Source organism: Bufo gargarizans, chromosome 1, assembly GCF_014858855.1.
Source record: "Bufo gargarizans isolate SCDJY-AF-19 chromosome 1, ASM1485885v1, whole genome shotgun sequence".
Taxonomy (NCBI): domain Eukaryota; kingdom Metazoa; phylum Chordata; class Amphibia; order Anura; family Bufonidae; genus Bufo; species Bufo gargarizans.
In genome coordinates this window covers 373,133,796-373,153,649 of record NC_058080.1, presented here as the reverse complement: position 1 = coordinate 373,153,649, position 19,854 = coordinate 373,133,796, and positions in this window count along the sequence as shown.

Here is a 19,854-nt window from a genome sequence, read left to right as displayed (position 1 = left end):
ATATTGGAGGGGGCTGGAGAGATGGTGAGATGGTATTTATATGGGACTCTATGGCGGAGGGAGGGAAATAGTGTTATTTACATCGGACTGCATGTTGGAAGGGGCAATCAGAGCCTGAAGCAAGGTATAAATGTTCTAAACCTGAGCACCACCTGCATGACCAGGCATCTAAATGCAAAGCACGAGCTGCAGTGGAGTAAACACCTCAAAAACTACAAAAGATCTCAGGCTCCTCCTGGTCCCTCTTCTGCTGCAGTCTCGGACTCTTCCTTCCCCTCTGGAGTGACAGTGGCACCTGCCACCACACAGAGGCTGTGGCAGCAACACCACCACGTCCGTCACCATCACCAAGCATCTCCAATATGTCCCATGGAAGCATCCAGCTGTCCATCTCCCAAACACTGGAGAGAAAGAGGAAGTACCCCCCTACCCACCCGCGATCCCTGGTCCTGAATGCCAGCATTTCAAATTTCCTGGCCTTTGAAATGCTGTCATTCCATCTGATGGAGACATAGACTTTTAAAAAAGTCCCCAGCCACCACTACTTTTCCAGACAAGCCATCCGCGCCCTGCCCAACCAAGTGATGGACAAAATTAGGTGTGCACTGTGCAACGTCATCTGGGTAAATGCAGTGGTGGCTGGGCCTGAGGCGGATAGCAGTTTGGCATATGTCCTTCCGCCACCGAGGATTTCAGGGCGTTTCTTTTTACCTCCTCCTCCTACTCTGCTTCCTCCTCTTCCGCCTCTTCATCTGGTCAGCATAACACCTTCACCACTAACTTCAGCAAAGACAGGGGGAAACGACAGCAGGCTGTTTTGAAACTCATCTGTTTGGGGGGAAAAACCCACACCATGCAGGAGCTGTGGACGGGCATGGAACAACATACCGATGAGTGGTTGTTGCCATTGAGCCTCAAGCCCAGCCTAGTGGTGTGCGATAATGGACAAAATCGAGCAGCTCTGGGCCTAGCTGGCTTGACACACATTCCCTGCCTGGCACATGTGCTGAATTTATCGCACAACTTTTAGACAGCACTCTGTGATAATGATGATAGAAATTGATGATTTATTTCATATTATTTCAGCCGGACACAGTGGTACATAGGCAACGTTTCGGGCTAACATACACCCTTCATCAGGCTGACAAAACATAATACAAAAATATTCCTAAAAATACTGCTTTTACATGATTTTATAGTATAACTACTTTTACATGATTCATGTATGCTAAAATAATATGGTCATGACACAATCTGTTCACATAGACATGGTGGATAGTAAATAATATAATGGCATGTTACGTACTATAAACATAGTGGCATACTTCATGGTGTATGAACAATCCATATACACAGAGCCAGAGTAAATATGAATATCCAAACGGGATAGGTGTAATATGATAGTCAGATCAGATATGCGGTGGGGGCCATCAAAGATTTGATCCGAGTATCATGCTAAATAACTGAGGACAGGCTGAATAAAATAGTCACCTAAACAGGTGAAAGAGACAACAGTGGAAAGGTGCTTAAAGAACAGTGGAGAGGCATTGTAGCTATAAAGACGAATAAAGAGAAGTGATGTTCAAGAAGATGCCCTCTAGTAGGAATTGTCCTCTGGTAGAAATCTTAGAAACACTCACCACTAGCAGGACCACAGTTTAGGTGTTGCAGGCGCTAACTTAGATTGCAGAACGCCATGTTAAATACCGTTCAGCGGTTGCTAATTGGTGGCCGAACATCACATGTCGGCCCAAGAGGGCGGGGGGCTATTCCAAAGTAAGGCTTGGAATGCAGGAAGGCTCACATCCTGTTAAGTTATCTCGATAAGCGCAGGGAGGGCATGTCAGCAAACATGCAAACTAGGGGTGTGACGCGCACGTCACATGACCGCACCGTCCATTGAAACAAAACCGGAGGGATTCCATTCCATTAGATTAGCTTGGTAAGCCAATCAGATGGCATACATGTAAATTAGGTGTATTATGCGCACGTCACATGAGTGTGCCGTCTGGTTCTACTACAGGGGCCTAAAAGAGGAGTATAAAAGATACTGATTGACTGATTAACTAAATGGCCACAATAAGCAGGTGCTGAGCAGAGAAAAAGCATTAGTGCAGCGCCTATACTGTACAAAATAGAACAGATGACACAAGTCTCACCTAATTGCGCATGCACAAAGCCAAAGTGATCTAACAGCAGCCATCTTGGGAGATGGCAAAGTAAGGGCATCAAAAAAGAGGGATCTTTCATATAGCTCTGTAGAAATAAATAAACCGAATTGTAGAATGACTGGAAAATGACAGAATAGCCATATATATTATATATAGTTATATACCGTATCATTAAAAGGACCATCACCAATTCTCAAAGGACCATCAATTCATTTGGAACAGTCGAAGAAAAACAAACATCACACAATACTTGCATTGTATTATATATCCGTCATAAACAATAGGTCACTCATATACAGCGCATAGGGTGCTTGAAGTCATAAATGGTGGAAAGGGGGTAGATTTTTCTTCTTGGTCAGTAGAGGCGCGTAAGGCTTTTTCTAATATCAAGGAGAGTTTTGCTTCTGCTCCCATCTTGGTGCAACCTGATATTTCTTTACCCTTCATAGTTGAGGTTGATGCTTCTGAGGTGGGTGTGGGGCGGTCTTGTCTCAGGGTTCCTCTCCTGCCAAATGGCGACCGTGTGCCTTTTTCTCGAAAAAACTCTCCTCCGCAAAGAGAAATTACGATGTGGGAGATAGGGAATTGTTGGCCATCAAGTTGGCTTTTGAGGAATGGCGCCATTGGCTAGATGGAGCTAGACACCCTATTACCGTATTTACTGACCATAAAAATCTGGCCTACTTGGAGTCAGCCAAGCGTCTGAACCCGAGACAGGCCAGATGATCTTTGTTCTTTTCTAGGTTTAATTTTGTTGTCACGTTCCGCCCTGGAGTTAAGAATGTGAAGGCAGATGCCCTGTCACGTTGTTTTCCGGGAGGCGGGAATTTTGAAGACCCGGGTCCCATTTTGGCTGAAGGTGTGGTGGTCTCTGCTCTTTTTTCTGAATTGGAGGCAGAGGTGCAAGCAGCCCAGTCAGAGGCTCCTGATCTTTGTCCTCCTGGGAGGTTGTTTGTGCCTCTAGCTTTAAGACACAAGATTTTTAAGGAACACCACGATACGGTCCTTGCTGGGCACCCGGGGGCAAGAGCCACAGTGGATCTCATCGCTCGGAGATTCTGGTGGCCTGCGCTTCGTAAGTCGGTTTAGGGTTTTGTGGCAGCCTGCGAGACTTGCGCTCGTGCCAAAGTCCCTCATTCACGGCCATCAGGTCCTTTCCTTCCCTTACCCATTCCTTCCCGTCCTTGGACACATCTGTCCATGGACTTCATAACGGACCTGCCTCGTTCCTCGGGGAAGACTGTGATTCTGGTGGTGGTGGACCGTTTTAGCAAAATGGTGCATTTCATCCCTTTTCCTGGTTTGCCCAATGCTAAGACGCTGGCGCAGGCATTTATTGATCACATTGTCAAATTGCATGGTATTCCTTCAGACATAGTCTCTGATAGGGGCACGCAGTTTGTTTCCAGATTCTGGAAGGCTTTCTGTTCTCGCTTGGGGGTTCGGTTGTCATTCTCTTCTGCTTTCCACCCGCAGTCGAATGGCCAGACAGAGCGCAATCAGAATCTGGAGACATATCTGCGCTGTTTTGTGGCGGAGAATCAGGAGGATTGGTGTTCTTTGTTGTCCCTTGCTGAGTTTGCTTTAAATAACTGTCGTCAGGAGTCCTCTGATAAGTCACCATTTTTTGGTGCATATGGGTTTCATCCGCAGTTTGGGACTTTCTCGGGAGAGGGGTCTTCTGGTTTACCTGATGAGGACAGATTCTCCTCGTCTTTGTCTTCTATTTGGCAAAAGATTCAGGATAATCTAAAGAGCATGAGTGAGAGATATAAGCGTGTGGCAGATAAGAGACATGTGCCTGGTCCGGACCTGAATGTTGGTGATCTGGTGTGGTTGTCTACCAAGAATATCAAATTGAAGGTTCCCTCCTGGAAGTTGGGTCCTAGGTTTATTGGGCCTTACAAAATCCTGTCTGTCATCAATCCTGTTGCCTACCGTCTTGATCTTCCTCAGACTTGGAAGATCCATAATGTTTTTCATAAGTCCTTATTGAAACCTTATGTTCAACCCATTGTACCCTCGCCTTTGCCTCCTCCTCCGATTATGGTTGATGGGAATCTTGAATTTCAGGTCTCTAGGATTGTGGATACTCGTCTTGTCCGCGGTTCTCTCCAGTACCTCGTTCATTGGGAGGGTTATGGTCCTGAGGAGAGGATGTGGGTCCCAGTGATGGACATTAAGGCCACTCGTCTCATCAGGGCTTTCCATAGGTCCCATCCTGAGAAGGTGGGCTCTGAGTGTCCGGAGTCCACTCGTAGAGGGAGGGGTACTGTCACAACCAGACAGCTGAGAAGCTCTGACAGAAGCCTTTCAGAACCTCCTCCTTGAGTTTTATTTGTTTTGAATTTCAGTTCCTCATCTCGTTAGCCTCTCTCAGCTGTCATGTAGTTGGACTGATTGCATCCCTTTAAATTCCTCCCCATAATGCATTAGTGTGCAGCTTATACAACTTCCTGGAGTGTGTGTGCATGCTGATCCTATTTTCCTGCCTTCTACAAGATAAGTGCTGTACATTTATTTGTGATTTTCTGTTTGCTGGATCCCAGGTGACCCTGACTCCCTCCGTGTCTAGTGTAGGGAGCCGGTGGTCGTGTCCCCTCACTATTGTAGGGTGTTCAGGTGGTATATAGTCGAGGTACGTGGATATGTGATCATCCACCATTGGGATTTTCGCATAGGCTGAGCAGACAGGGAGAGAGCCAGGTCTGATGCAGGGGTCTCCCGTTTGTTCCTTAGTTTTGGATCCAATGAGTCATATATTCATTTTGCATTGTCTTGTTTCCTGTACACCTTCCGTGACACCTATGCTATGAAATTGTTTGTCCTCCACTCTGTCACCAACATCATTGAGTGATATAGCGGGGGCTTATTATAATGATCTTGACCTGTTCATGGCGATTTATCGTGGTTGAATACCTATACTTGAATCTTTATCTAATAATCTTTACAGCAATGTTGTGCCATATTAATGATCACTAACCAATGGGACGAGCAATATCTTGACTTTTTCTATTTAGGTTTTGAGTCTAGTCACTTAAGAAGCTGCTCTATAATCTATATAGTGGTGGTTACAAATTTATCTATGGGAGGAGCCACACTCGGGCCTCCCTCTACTTTGATGTTATGCTTTTGGTGGTGGACACCCTTGTGTATGTGTATATATGTTAAGTCCTCTGAGGAGCCTGTAACCAACTCGGCGGAACGCGTAGGGTCAAAAACAAGCGTCTGATTGACACTTGACTACTGTTGTGTCACTTATTTTTCTCTATTACATGTCATTGGGTGGCTCTCTTGTCACTCCACGGGGGGTCCCATAAATATATATTGCTTATTATTTTTTTATATTTAGCCTAGGTCTCATCTTAGAACCAGCAGTTCACAATCATCCCCGTGTCAGGGTCTTCCAGGGGTCACCAGGAGGTACGAGACACGGGATCGCCCTTATCAGGGCAGCTATTCCGTTTGCAGGCAGGGAGAGAAATATTAGGGCCAGAATTAGGGATACCGCCCCCATTAGCCTACGCTTACTTGTCTGCCACCCTGCAAATATAGGTGAGTGGAACATTATTTCCACAATAGCTCTTTTTGATTTATTTCATGATTTATTTTCATTTTTTGTACTATAAGGGGTCATTGGCTTTTATCATTGATTTATTAAAAGTTATGTTTTAGTAATATGGTTTTACTGTGATGTTTATGCAAACAGATTACACAAGCCAACTTTGGCGATAATGCTTCATCAACGGCCTACTCCTACAAAAGTATATTCCCCTTATAGAATGCCCAGGCCTAGTGTAAATGAATCACATAAAGAGGGGGACAAAAGACAAATCCTTGACACATCCATTAACTTGTCCCAACCCCAAAACACACATAGGCTATACATTGGTGTATATTAATGTAGGAGAGAAATCAAATTCCAACCAGGACCTGGAGGGAGCAACCACCCCGAAACGCGTTTCACCTTGCTTCCTCTTGGGGGCGTGTCAAACCTTCTAGCCTGTGGCCTATATATACCCACATATACCTATCTCATATAAATTATAATTGGTTACAAGATGGAAAGGATGATCATGGGAGTCACGCTATATTCGGGCACGAAAATAGCCACTCCACTCGCAAGATAACATAACAATCACATGACTGGTACCATGTGATCTTGACCTGGCCATGACGATTTATCGGGGTTGAATACATATACTTGAATCTTTATCTAATAATCTTCACAGCAATGTTGTGTCATATTAATGATCACTAACCAATGGGACAAGCAATATCTTGACTTTTTCTATTTAGGTTTTGAGTCTAGTCACTTAAGAAGCTGCTCTATAATCTATATAGTGGTGGTTACAAATGTTAGGGAGGTCTGATTTGAATACAAATCAGAATCGGAACCTGCGCTGATTCCAATCTGTGTCCGAGTATTAGCTCACAGTACGAGAGATAGGGGAAAAGAAAGTTTCACAATTTTCTAGTGAGAAAGACAAGAAAGGATGTATTCACAGTAGTTTTTCTGGTGGTTACCTTATTTGACAGGTAATTTATCTGTCCGTGGAGTATAATTCTTTTCGGATCCGGTGGGTTGGTTTACAGGTCGCCTTCAAGTTCAACCTCTAGTGTGGGTGGTGCTCCGGCCGGCAGCAAATCACTCACACGAGGGAACCCTAGTTGGAGTCCGGGAGCTTGGCGTGTGACGTCACCGCACTTGAGTATGGAAGCCTTCAGGGGACAAATTCAATCCGACGCGTTTCTGAGCCTAAACGGGCTCCTTCGTCAGGGATGGTGAGGTTTGTCAATCCTGAAAGTAAATAGGCTGTTGTTCCCATGGCAACTGCTAGTTTGTTGGCGCTAGGAACACTTAACCCCATCTGATCCGGTTAGTATTTTCTTTTATTCAAAAGCAAACAGTTCAATACCTTGATTGAGGCCATATGGGGCCAAGCTATTTAGTTTAAATATCCATTTGCTTTCTTGTTTTGACATTTCTTTTATATAATCACCACCTCTCTTATTAGCCGGTACTTTTTCGATCCCTCCAAAAATGGATCCCATGAATTTGCATGCATGATGTTGAGCATAGTGACGGGATAGTGGGTGTCCCTCAAATTTTTTGTGTATATTGTTCACATGTTCTCTAATTCTTGTTTTTAGTAGTCTTTTGGTCCTTCCCACATAGATTTTTTGACATGGGCATTTTATGAAGTAAATAACTCCTGCCGTGTTGCATGTTATATGATGGTTCAATTTGAAAGCGGAGTCCTTTGTTTTTAATTCTAACATGGGTCCTTTTGTGTATTTATTGGTCAATTTACAGTTTGGGCATAGTTTGCATGGAAAGAAGCCCTTCTTCATATTGCATTTCTTTATGGATAATGTTTTAGTTTTAATGGAGGGTGCCACTAACTGCCCAAGATACACAAAAACAAGACCAACCCCCCTGGAAGGCCTATAATTTCAGGAATTGATGGACTCACATCCAATTTATCAAAATATGTTGATGTACTACTACAACCTTATGTTCAAAAACTACCTGCCTACCTCAAGGACACTACACACATTCTACAAATCTTGAAAGAAATTGAATGGAAGGATAACTATATCTTGGGAACGCTGGATGTGACCTCACTCTACACCGTGATTGAATACGAGAAGGGTAGAGAAGCAACGGAATTCTTTCTGAGAAAAGATGGCGTTATGCCAGAAAACCAGATCAACTTTATTGGAGAATGTATCACCTTCATTTTAAAACATAATTATTTTAAATACGGATCCGATTTTTACTTGCAGACGTGGGGGACCGCGATGGGGACCAGATTCGCACTGAGTTTCGCAAACCTATATATGGGTCGGTGGGAGGAGCTCACTTACCAGACCCTGGGCGGAACCGGTGCGAGTCTGGTCCTCTGGAAACGTTTTATTGATGACGTAATTTTTATTTGGAAGGGAGATGAAATTTTACTGGATAAATTTTTAAAGGATTTAAATAAAAATGATTTTTATCTTAATTTTAGTCCCACCTGGAGCAGAACCCAGATCAATTTTTTGGACCTAACTATTTCCATCTCAGAGGGTTCTATCTCTACAAAAACCTATCACAAACCCACTGACACTAATAGCTTCATACCCCTTGACAGTTGCCACCTGCCTACCTGGCTGAACAATATTCCAAGAAGTCAATACATACGCGCTAGGAGAAATTGTACCAACAACACGGACTATGATGAAGAAGTGCAGAAACTTAATGAGAAATTCTTAGACAAGGGATATGACATCAAAAACCTTTTACCAATTGCTGAACAAATTAATAACCTGGACCAACGCACGCTCCTACAGACTAAACAAGCCGTGATAACTAAACAGACAGTTGATGACCACCCACAAACAATTGACATCCCAATCATTAGCAATTATAGTGAAGGCACGTCTACCTTCAAGAATATCATTAAACGACATTGGGATATACTCAAACAGGACAAACAAATCGGCGAAATGCTAACACCGCACCCCAAATTTATATTTAAGAAGGCTCCCAACCTCTCCAACTTAGTGGCACCCTCCATTAAAACTAAAACATTATCCATAAAGAAATGCAATTTGAAGAAGGGCTTCTTTCCATGCAAACTATGCCCAAACTGTAAATTGACCAATAAATACACAAAAGGACCCATGTTAGAATTAAAAACAAAGGACTCCGCTTTCAAATTGAACCATCATATAACATGCAACACGGCAGGAGTTATTTACTTCATAAAATGCCCATGTCAAAAAATCTATGTGGGAAGGACCAAAAGACTACTAAAAACAAGAATTAGAGAACATGTGAACAATATACACAAAAAATTTGAGGGACACCCACTATCCCGTCACTATGCTCAACATCATGCATGCAAATTCATGGGATCCATTTTTGGAGGGATCGAAAAAGTACCGGCTAATAAGAGAGGTGGTGATTATATAAAAGAAATGTCAAAACAAGAAAGCAAATGGATATTTAAACTAAATAGCTTGGCCCCATATGGCCTCAATCAAGGTATTGAACTGTTTGCTTTTGAATAAAAGAAAATACTAACCGGATCAGATGGGGTTAAGTGTTCCTAGCGCCAACAAACTAGCAGTTGCCATGGGAACAACAGCCTATTTACTTTCAGGATTGACAAACCTCACCATCCCTGACGAAGGAGCCCGTTTAGGCTCAGAAACGCGTCGGATTGAATTTGTCCCCTGAAGGCTTCCATACTCAAGTGCGGTGACGTCACACGCCAAGCTCCCGGACTCCAACTAGGGTTCCCTCGTGTGAGTGATTTGCTGCCGGCCGGAGCACCACCCACACTAGAGGTTGAACTTGAAGGCGACCTGTAAACCAACCCACCGGATCCGAAAAGAATTATACTCCACGGACAGATAAATTACCTGTCAAATAAGGTAACCACCAGAAAAACTACTGTGAATACATCCTTTCTTGTCTTTCTCACTAGAAAATTGTGAAACTTTCTTTTCCCCTATCTCTCGTACTGTGAGCTAATACTCGGACACAGATTGGAATCAGCGCAGGTTCCGATTCTGATTTGTATTCAAATCAGACCTCCCTAACTTTTTCCTATTACGGTCACTGCAGCAGACCGTGGCAGTGAACCTTGCAGCGAATCCTCTGTATGACACTTAAGATTTCAGTGAATCAGGGAGCGCGGGTGGGCTTGTAAAATTCTACGTGGTTACAAATGTATCTATGGGAGGAGCCACACTCGGGCCTCCCTCTACTTTGATGTTATACCTTTGGCGGTGGACACCCTTGTGTATGTGAATATATGTTAAGTCCCCTGAGGAGCCTGTAACCAACTCGGCGGAACGCGTAGTGACAAAAACAAGCGTGTGATTGACACTTGACTACTGTTGTGTCACTTATTTTTCTCTATTACATGTCATTAGGTGGCTCTCTTGTCACGCCACGGGGGGTCCCATAAATATATATTGTTTATTATTTTTTTATATTTAGCCTAGGTCTCATCTTAGAACCAGCAGTTCACAATCATCCCCGTGTCAGGGTCTTCCAGGGGTCACCAGGAGGTACGAGACACGGGATTGCCCTTATCAGGGCGGCTATTCCGTTTGCAGGCAGGGAGACAAATATTAGGGCCAGAATTAGGGATATCGCCCCCATTAGCCTACGCTTACTTGTCTGCCACCCTGCAAATGTAGGTGAGTGGAACATTATTTCCACAATAGCTCTTTTTGATTTATTTCATGATTTATTTTCATTTTTTGTACTATAAGGGGTCATTGGCTTTTATCATTGATTTGCTAAAAGTTATGTTTTAGTAATATGGTATTACTGTGATGTTTATGCAAACAGATTACACAAGCCAACTTTGGCGATAATGTTTTATCAACGGCCTACTCCTACAAAAGTATATTTCCCTTATAGGATGCCCAGGCCTAGTGTAAATAAATCACATAAAGAGGGGGACAAAAGACAAATCCTGGACACATCCATTAACTTGACCCAACCCCAAACGCACATAGGCTATACATTGGTGTATATTAATGTAGGAGAGAAATCAAATTCCAACCAGGACCTGGAGGGAGCAACCACCCCGACACGCGTTTCACCTCGCTTCCTCTTGGGGGCGTGTCAAACCTTCTAGCCTGTGGCCTATATATACTCCCATATACCTATCTCATATTAATTATAATTGGTTACCAGGTGGAAAGGATGATCATGGGAGTCATGCTATATCCGGGCACGAAAATAGCCACTCCACTCGCAAGATAACATAACAATCACATGACCGGTACCAATCACATGACTGGCCCGGTCACATGACACCAGATAAAACCCAGCAATACCGTCCTCCTACTTATGCAATGGAGGCAGGATCACACAAGTTCGCCTGCCCCCTGAGATAAAACATACGATGAATAATGTTCTCTGCACCATTTTGGTGAAGGGCTAGGTGGGCAAGGATAAAAAAAAATTATAAAAAATAAAGACCAACTTATCTAGGGAAGTCCAAAGTTGGTAAGGGGATATCTAAAATCCCTAGACTTTTTACGCCAAATGAAGGAAACATCATTGTGACCAAACAATTACATTTTTGTTTCATCTTACATAACACAGAAGACCAGATGAGCTTTTGCAAAGGCCAAGCTTTTGTATGCCTTATCTGCAGTAGTGGTGTCCTCCTTGGTCTGCATCCGTGGAACCCAGCAGTGTGCAGTGTCCGTTGGATTGTCTGCCTTGAGACATTGCCACCAGCAGAGCCCAGATACACCAGGATGGCCTTGGTGGTGATCCTTGGATTCTTTTTCACCTCTCTAACTATCCTCCTGGCCAGCACAGGTGTCACTTTTGGCTTCCGACCACGTCCTCTGAGATTTTCCACAGTGCGGAATATCTTGTATTTTTTAATAATACTTTGCACTATATCCACTGGAACTTAAAAACATTTATAAATGGCCTTGTAGCCCTTTCCTGACTTGTGAGCAGCCACAATGCACAGCCGCAGGTCCTCACTGAGCTCCTTTGTCTTAGCCATGACTGTCCACAAACCAACTGCAGAGAGCTGCTATTTTTCACCTGTTGAGTTGATTAAAACAGCTGTTCCCAATTAATCAGGGTAATTAGGATGCTTTAGAACAGCTTGGACTATTTGGAATGGTATAGAACTTTAGATTTTCCCACAGACTGTGACAGTTTGTGAAGAGTATGAATAATTTTGGACTGGACACTTTTTGCTCAAATGTAAATAAAAGCTGAGAAATATTTTTTTTCCACAATAATGCCTCTTGCACATCGTCTTATTATCTTTTAGGAGACACCTATGTCATTTCCCGTCAAAAAATTACTTGCTGGTTGAATAAAAGTAACTTTAAGTCAAAATTTGCCAGGGGTATGAATAATTATGGGCAGCACTGTATATAATACAATTGCACTACCCCAATGAGTACACAAACCACAATCATGGTTGAATAAATAATAATAATATAAAATCCATGTAAAAAAAATGGGGTAATAAATAAGTGCCACACACAGAATAAACACTGAAACAAATAATTAAATAAAAAGGTGTTAAATGCCAGTGCTCGGTGCAGATAGTGACGTGCAAAAAAACGAAATAAATAATTATGTTGGACAATTCATCATGTATCATATAGGACTAGATAACATCCCCAGATGATACCCAGGGAGCCAAAGGGGGAATAAACCCACTTAATAATCCAATAAAACATCCCATTAAGCCTAATAGTCTGTCACAATTCATAAAATAATCCCAGTTTTTCACCAATTATCCTGATCATTATGGTAGGGAGTATGGCAGGACACCAGGTGGCTGGATCTCTGTAATATATAACAAAAACAGTTAGAAAGGAAAGACCGAAATAATGATCAGTTAAAAATTGTTTGAAAACATAGTTAAAACTAGAGGTGGTACGAATCCAGTTTTTTTAGAATCTGAATCCGAATCTGAAAAGGTTCTCGAATCTCTCGAATCTTTTGAATCTCGAATCCTACGAATCCTGTACATAAGAATTGTGTGAACGGTGTAAGAAACAAAGTGATCCAAACTCAATATTCTTTTAATATGAAAAAATAGTCCTTACTTTTTTAACAAAGTATTCGAAAAATTGGAAATACAGGGTAATACAGCGCCCCATACCTTTTGCATCCAGGGTAATACAGTAGATGTTCTCTTTCCTCATCTTCTCCTTTCAGACTTTCAGATCAGACCTCCAGTTTTCAACCATTTTTCGTCTCTGCAGTTTGACTAAAAAATAATAATCTTCGTTTACTACTTTTCAATCATTCTAGCGTCTTTTGGACAAATCATCCCACCACAATACTATGCCGCTGTGCTCCCCAATACAATACTGCAGAAACAGATAAACCCCCTGATAATACTAGTACCACACAGAGCCCCCCATATAAAATACCCCTTCTTTGTGGCCTCAGTAGATGCCTCCATAGTGTCCCCAAATAATGTGCCAGTAAAAAGGGACCCCCATAATGCCCCCCAATAATGTGCCAGTAAGTGTCCCCATAGATGCCCCCCATGTGCCAGTATCAAGTGCCTCTCTCCTTCCCCCCTATGTTCCAGTATCATAGTGCCATCTCACCTCCCGCAAAGTGCCAGTATCAAGTGCCTCTCTCCTCCCCCCCTATATGCCAGTATAATAGTGCCATCTCCCCCCAATGTGCCAGTATCAAGGGCCTCTCTCCTTCCCACCCACCTCCCCATGTGCCAGTATCATAGTGCCATCTCCCCCCCAATGTGCTAGTATTAAGTGCCTCTCTCCTTCCCCCATGTGCCAGTATCGTAGTGCCATCTCCCCCCCAATGTGCCAGTATCATAGTGCCATCTCCCCCCCCAATGTGCCAGTATCATAGTGCCATCTCCCCCCCAATGTGCCAGTATCATAGTGCCATCTCCCCCCCCCAATGTGCCAGTATCAAGTGCCTCTCTCCTTCCCACCCACCTCCCCATGTGCCAGTATAATAGTGCTATATCCCCCACAATGTGCCAGTATCAAGTGCCTCTCTGCTTCCAATCCCCCATGTGCCAGAATCAAGTGCTTCTTTCCTCCCCCATGTGCCAGTATCATAGTGCCATCTCCCCCCGCAATGTACCAGTATCATAGTGCCACCTCCCCCTCCCAATATGTCAGTATCAAGTGCCTCTCTCCTTCCCACCCCCCACCCCATGTGCCAAACCCCCCATGTGCCAGTATCATGGTGCCATCTCCCCCCAATGTGCCAGTATCATATTGCCATCTGCCCCCAATGTGCCAGTATCATAGTGCCATCTCCCCCCAATGTGCCAGTATCATAGTGCCATCTCCCCCCAATGTGCCAGTATCATAGTGCCATCTCCCCCCAATGTGCCAGTATCATAGTGCCATCTCCCCCAATGTGCCAGTATCATAGTGCCATCTCCCCCAATGTGCCAGTATCAAGTGCCTCTCTCCTTCCCACCCACCGCCCCATGTGCCAGTATCATAGTGCCATCTCCCCCCCCAATGTGCCAGTATCAAGTGCCTCTCTCCTCCCCCCCATGTGCCAGTATCATAGTGCCATCTCCCCCCAATGTACCAGTATCATAGTGCCATCTCCCCCCTCCCAATGTGCCAGTATCAAGTGCCTCTCTCCTTCCCCCCTATGTTCCAGTATCATAGTGCCATCTCACCTCCCGCAAAGTGCCAGTATCAAGTGCCTCTCTCCTCCCCCCCTATATGCCAGTATAATAGTGCCATCTCCCCCCAATGTGCCAGTATCAAGGGCCTCTCTCCTTCCCACCCACCTCCCCATGTGCCAGTATCATAGTGCCATCTCCCCCCCCCAATGTGCTAGTATTAAGTGCCTCTCTCCTTCCCCCATGTGCCAGTATCGTAGTGCCATCTCCCCCCCAATGTGCCAGTATCAAGTGCCTCTCTCATTCCCCCCCACCCCATGTGCCAAAACCCCCCATTTGCCAGTATCATAGTGCAATCCCCCCCCCAATGTGCCAGTATCATAGTGCCATCTCCCCCCCCAATGTGCCAGTATCATAGTGCCATCTCCCCCCCAATGTGCCAGTATCATAGTGCCATCTCCCCCCCCAATGTGCCAGTATCAAGTGCCTCTCTCCTTCCCACCCACCTCCCCATGTGCCAGTATAATAGTGCTATATCCCCCACAATGTGCCAGTATCAAGTGCCTCTCTGCTTCCAATCCCCCCATGTGCCAGAATCAAGTGCTTCTTTCCTCCCCCATGTGCCAGTATCATAGTGCCATCTCCCCCCGCAATGTACCAGTATCATAGTGCCACCTCCCCCTCCCAATATGTCAGTATCAAGTGCCTCTCTCCTTCCCACCCCCCACCCCATGTGCCAAACCCCCCATGTGCCAGTATCATGGTGCCATCTCCCCCCAATGTGCCAGTATCATATTGCCATCTGCCCCCAATGTGCCAGTATCATAGTGCCATCTCCCCCCAATGTGCCAGTATCATAGTGCCATCTCCCCCCAATGTGCCAGTATCATAGTGCCATCTCCCCCAATGTGCCAGTATCATAGTGCCATCTCCCCCAATGTGCCAGTATCAAGTGCCTCTCTCCTTCCCACCCACCGCCCCATGTGCCAGTATCATAGTGCCATCTCCCCCCCCCAATGTGCCAGTATCAAGTGCCTCTCTCCTTCCCACCCCCCCCCATGTGCCAGTATCAAGTGCCTCTCTCCTTCCCACCCCCCATGTGCCAGTATCAAGTGCCTCTCTCCTCCCCCCCATGTGCCAGTATCATAGTGCCATCTCCCCCCAATGTACCAGTATCATAGTGCCATCTCCCCCCTCCCAATGTGCCAGTATCAAGTGCCTCTCTCCTCATCTCCCTCTCCTGCTGCAGCACAGGCAAGGCATCTGTATCACTGTCCTGAGGACAGCGATATAGATGACTATGCCCGGGATTCGTTGGATTCAAATTTTGTAAAGGAGGTCGGGATTCGAGCCCACAAATCCTTCGAATCCAGCAAGATTCGAAGGATTTGTGGATTCAACAGATTTTTTGTCCCACCTCTAGTTAAAACAAACCTGTTACGATCAAAGCGTCAAGTTCGGATCAAGGTCAAAGAGCCACCACAAAGCACCAGTGTCAAATAGAATATTAAAGGAATGGGGAAAAGCTATTGCCTTCATTTAGTCCAAATGGAACCACTGTCTTCAACAGAAAGATCCACTTGCTCTCTTTCTGACCCAAGATTTTTTTCCAATCCCATCCTCTTGGGGAGATCACAACCCAATCAATTCCTCTGAATTGCAGAAGAGATCCATCAGACTTGTGCTTCTCCTTACAATGTTGTGCCAAAGTTTTTAACTGTGTGATGTCCTCTTCTTCTTTGGTCTCATGCACACGACCGTTGTGTGCATCTGTGTCCGTTGTTCTCGTTTTCCGTGACTTTCAATGGGTCAGTTGAAAACTCGGAAAATGCACCGTTTGTCATCTGCGTCCGTGATCCGTGTTTCCTGTCCGTCAAAAAAAGACCTGTCCTATTTTTTTGATGGACAACGGTTCGCAGACCCATTCAAGTCAATGGGTCTGTAAAAAAACACGGAGGCACACAAGATTGTCATCCGCGTCCGTGATCCATGTCCGTTTTTTTCCTATCATTTTCAAGGCAAACTTGACTTTTTTTTCACTTTTCTGGTCTGGTGATCCTCCAAAAATCAAGGAAGACACACGGAAGAAAAAACAGACACGGATCACGGAACAACAGAACCCCGTTTTGCGGACCGTAAAAAAATACTGTTGTGTGCATGAGGCCTTTGGCTGACTCAATGGATAGTATGTGTTCCCTGATTCTTCTCCTAAATTGTCTAGATGTCATCCCAACATAGATGAGATTACAAGGACAGACGGCCCAATAGATTACTCCTACTGTAGTGCAGTTGATCGGGTGCATAATTCTGTATTCCTTGTCCTGTGCAGAATTAAAGAAGTTAGTGGCCCTATCCATATTGGTATACTCCACACACTTCCCACACACCTTACTGCCCCATGGAACACCTTTAGATCCAAATAATCCTGGTTCTTTCCGGACATAATGATTGTGAAAAGGCTGATCCCTTAGATTTATAGCTTTACAGTAAGTTATTGTTGGATATGGGAACACTATCCGTTGTAATTGAGGATCAATTTTAAGTATGTCCCAATATTTTGCAGGGGCAGAACGTACCTCTTTCCCCAGTGTGTTGAAACCGGTGGTGATGAATCATATTTTTTTATATTTCTGTCTTCTTGATTCCTTATGAAGGAGGTCCCGTCTTTCAGACAGCCGCGTACTCCTGTAAGCCCTTTCTATGCATCGCACACCATATCCCCTCTGCTGGAATCTGCGGCGAAGGTCCTCAGCCTGCAACTCAAACAACTAATCAGATGAGCAGATCCTACGGACTCGCAGGAACTGACCCACCGGTATACTTTCAATCAAGTCACCTGGGTGAGAAGATTGTGCATGTAACAGCAAGTTAACTGAGGTTTATTTCCGTAGGTTTGTGCTGATATAACCCTGGAAATCCACCTGGAAGACCACATCCAAAAAGTCCATATTCCTCTGATCCACGTTAAAGGTAAGTTTGATGTTTATTATTTTTGTTCAATTCCCAGACAAATTGTCCAAACTCATATTCCGTCCCCTGCCAAATAATCAGTATATCATCGATATAGTGTCCCCAATATTGGACCCTACTCGCCATTGGCAGGGGATCAGACTGGAGGATCTCTCTCTCCCAAAAACCGAGGAACAAATTTGCATATGAGTGCGCACAAGACACCCCCAAGTGCCCCAGAGCTACAGGAAAAAGGACCCCCCAAACATAAAGAAATTATGAGTGAGGACACACTCCAGGAGAGACAGAATAAAATCGCATTTCTTCTTACCCATGTTGGTGGTATTCAGAATTCTGTTGCTTTTAAACCATCCTGGTGGTTTGAAGAGGTGTAGCGAGATTCCACACCACCTGTGGCAAGTAAAATATCCGGTTCTAAATGGATATCCTCCACCTTCTTGAGTATGTCCATTGTATCCTTCAAATATGAGGGCAATCCCTCCACCAAGGGGTGCAGGAAAAATTCCACATATTTGCAGATGGCAACATTAAGGCTGTTCACTCCTGAGACTATAGGTCTTCCAGGTGGGTTCCGTAAGTCCTTATGCACCTTGGGGAGAAAGTAGATGGTGGGGATTACCGGATGGTCAGACAAGAGGTGGGAGCACTGCTTTGAGGAAATAATCCCCTCCCCAACCCCATATTGAAGAAGGGTTTACAATTCCTGCTTGAATTTAATCAAAGGATTAAAAGTTAATTTCTTATAGCAATCGCTCTTATGCAGCTGTCTCCAAGCCTCGGTTTCATACAAAGTTGTTGGCCATATAACAATGTTCCCACCCTTGTCTGCCAGTTTGATGGAGACATCTCCCCAACCCTCCAATTCATTCAACGCTAATTTCTCCCCCTTTGTGCAATTGTCTCTGCCCCCCGGCTGGGAATTTTTGACAAAAAGTCCAATATTGGGGTACAGGGACAATGCTGGAAACTTAGTTGATTTGGGAATCAGACTTTTGGGAAACTCACCAAGTTGGACTTCCCACAGAGGAAAGCTTGTTGTTGCCTCTGGGCAAAGTAAAATGAAGACAATCTTCCTCTTTATTGAATTACAGCATTAGTATGCGGACAGTTTCACAAACAAGCAGTTGTTTACGCATTTCGGAGACCTTCTCCTTAGTCGTAACAATATGGTCTGGGAGTTTGAAAAATTTAAAGACCCATGTACCCTCCCCCATCTAGTGGGTGGTGGTAACATGATGTCATAACTTAATCTACCCGCAGGCTCACACCTGTGGTATCATTCTCAATAAACACATCAGTTAAAATGCTTGATTTCTTGATATGCAAAGGCTTCTTAGCCATGGTGATACACATAGTCCAAGCTCCGCACTACCCTGCACTTGGACTATGAGTATCACCATGGCTAAGAAGCCTTTGCATATCAAGAAATCAAGCACAAGCACAAGGTGTGAGGAAACGCATCATGTGAATAAGGCATATACAAAGTGTCATATAACATGTAAAATAAAATAAACTGTAGAGAACTCTACATGCGAAATGGGGGAGATGGATTTTACACGGCCACAATCTCCTATTTATTATGGTATGAATGGACATGTCAGATTTTACATATAAAAGTTATGATGGACCATAATTGACAGACACATGTAATGGACACATAATTGACAGCCTGGCACACATGAGTGAATACATGCTGCAGTGCCTGCACAACGACCGCTGAGTTGCCCACTTTCTAACCAGTTATCACGATCGGCATGACTATCACATACGTGACACAGAGGGAGGGAAAGAGGAAGGCCCTTCCCAAGTGAGAGGGAAGGTGGTGACCCCTGACTCACCTTGCGGCTGGCACCTGGCTGCCCTGACGTCCCTAGACGGGTTCCTCACCCGTACGCCGATCACGTGCCTAAAACCCTGGCTTTCCCTAAGATGAGCCCTAGATAGTGAACAGGGCGGTGGGAACACTAGTCCGCACCACTAGCTCTAAAGTAAAACACCAAGGGGAGGACAGACAATACAGACTCAACATATAATCCCAGGTGGGTGACAACAGGAGACAACAAAAAGCCCAACAGGGATCCGGAGGGTAGCACTCTGGAACAACAACCAGGATTCACAGCTCCAGTGGGTCAGTATAGAAGTCCAGGCAGGAAGCTCTATAACTGGCAACTAGAGAAGTGTGAGAGGAGAATATAAGGAGGTTGGGAGTGGCAGACAAGAAACAGCTGAGGAGGAGAAGCTACGGATCCCTGAGTGAGACAAAAAGGATTGCAAGGCAAACACAGAAAACAATCACTAAGAAACAACGTGATCTTTAGACATAGAGCGCGCAGCCACCCGCTGCGACTTCCTGACCCCGGGTATAACGGAGTCAGACGTGGCTCTTGACACCCTCGTGACAGTACCCCCCCTTTCACGAGGGGCCTCCGGACACTCAGGACCAGGTCTCTCAGGATGAGAGGCATGAAAAGCCTGAATTAACCTGTTGGCGTTTACCTCTGACGCTGGAACCCTCATTCTTTCCTCGGGACCGTAACCCCTCCAATGCACCAGATACTGAAGAGAGCGGCGGACCCGACGAGAAT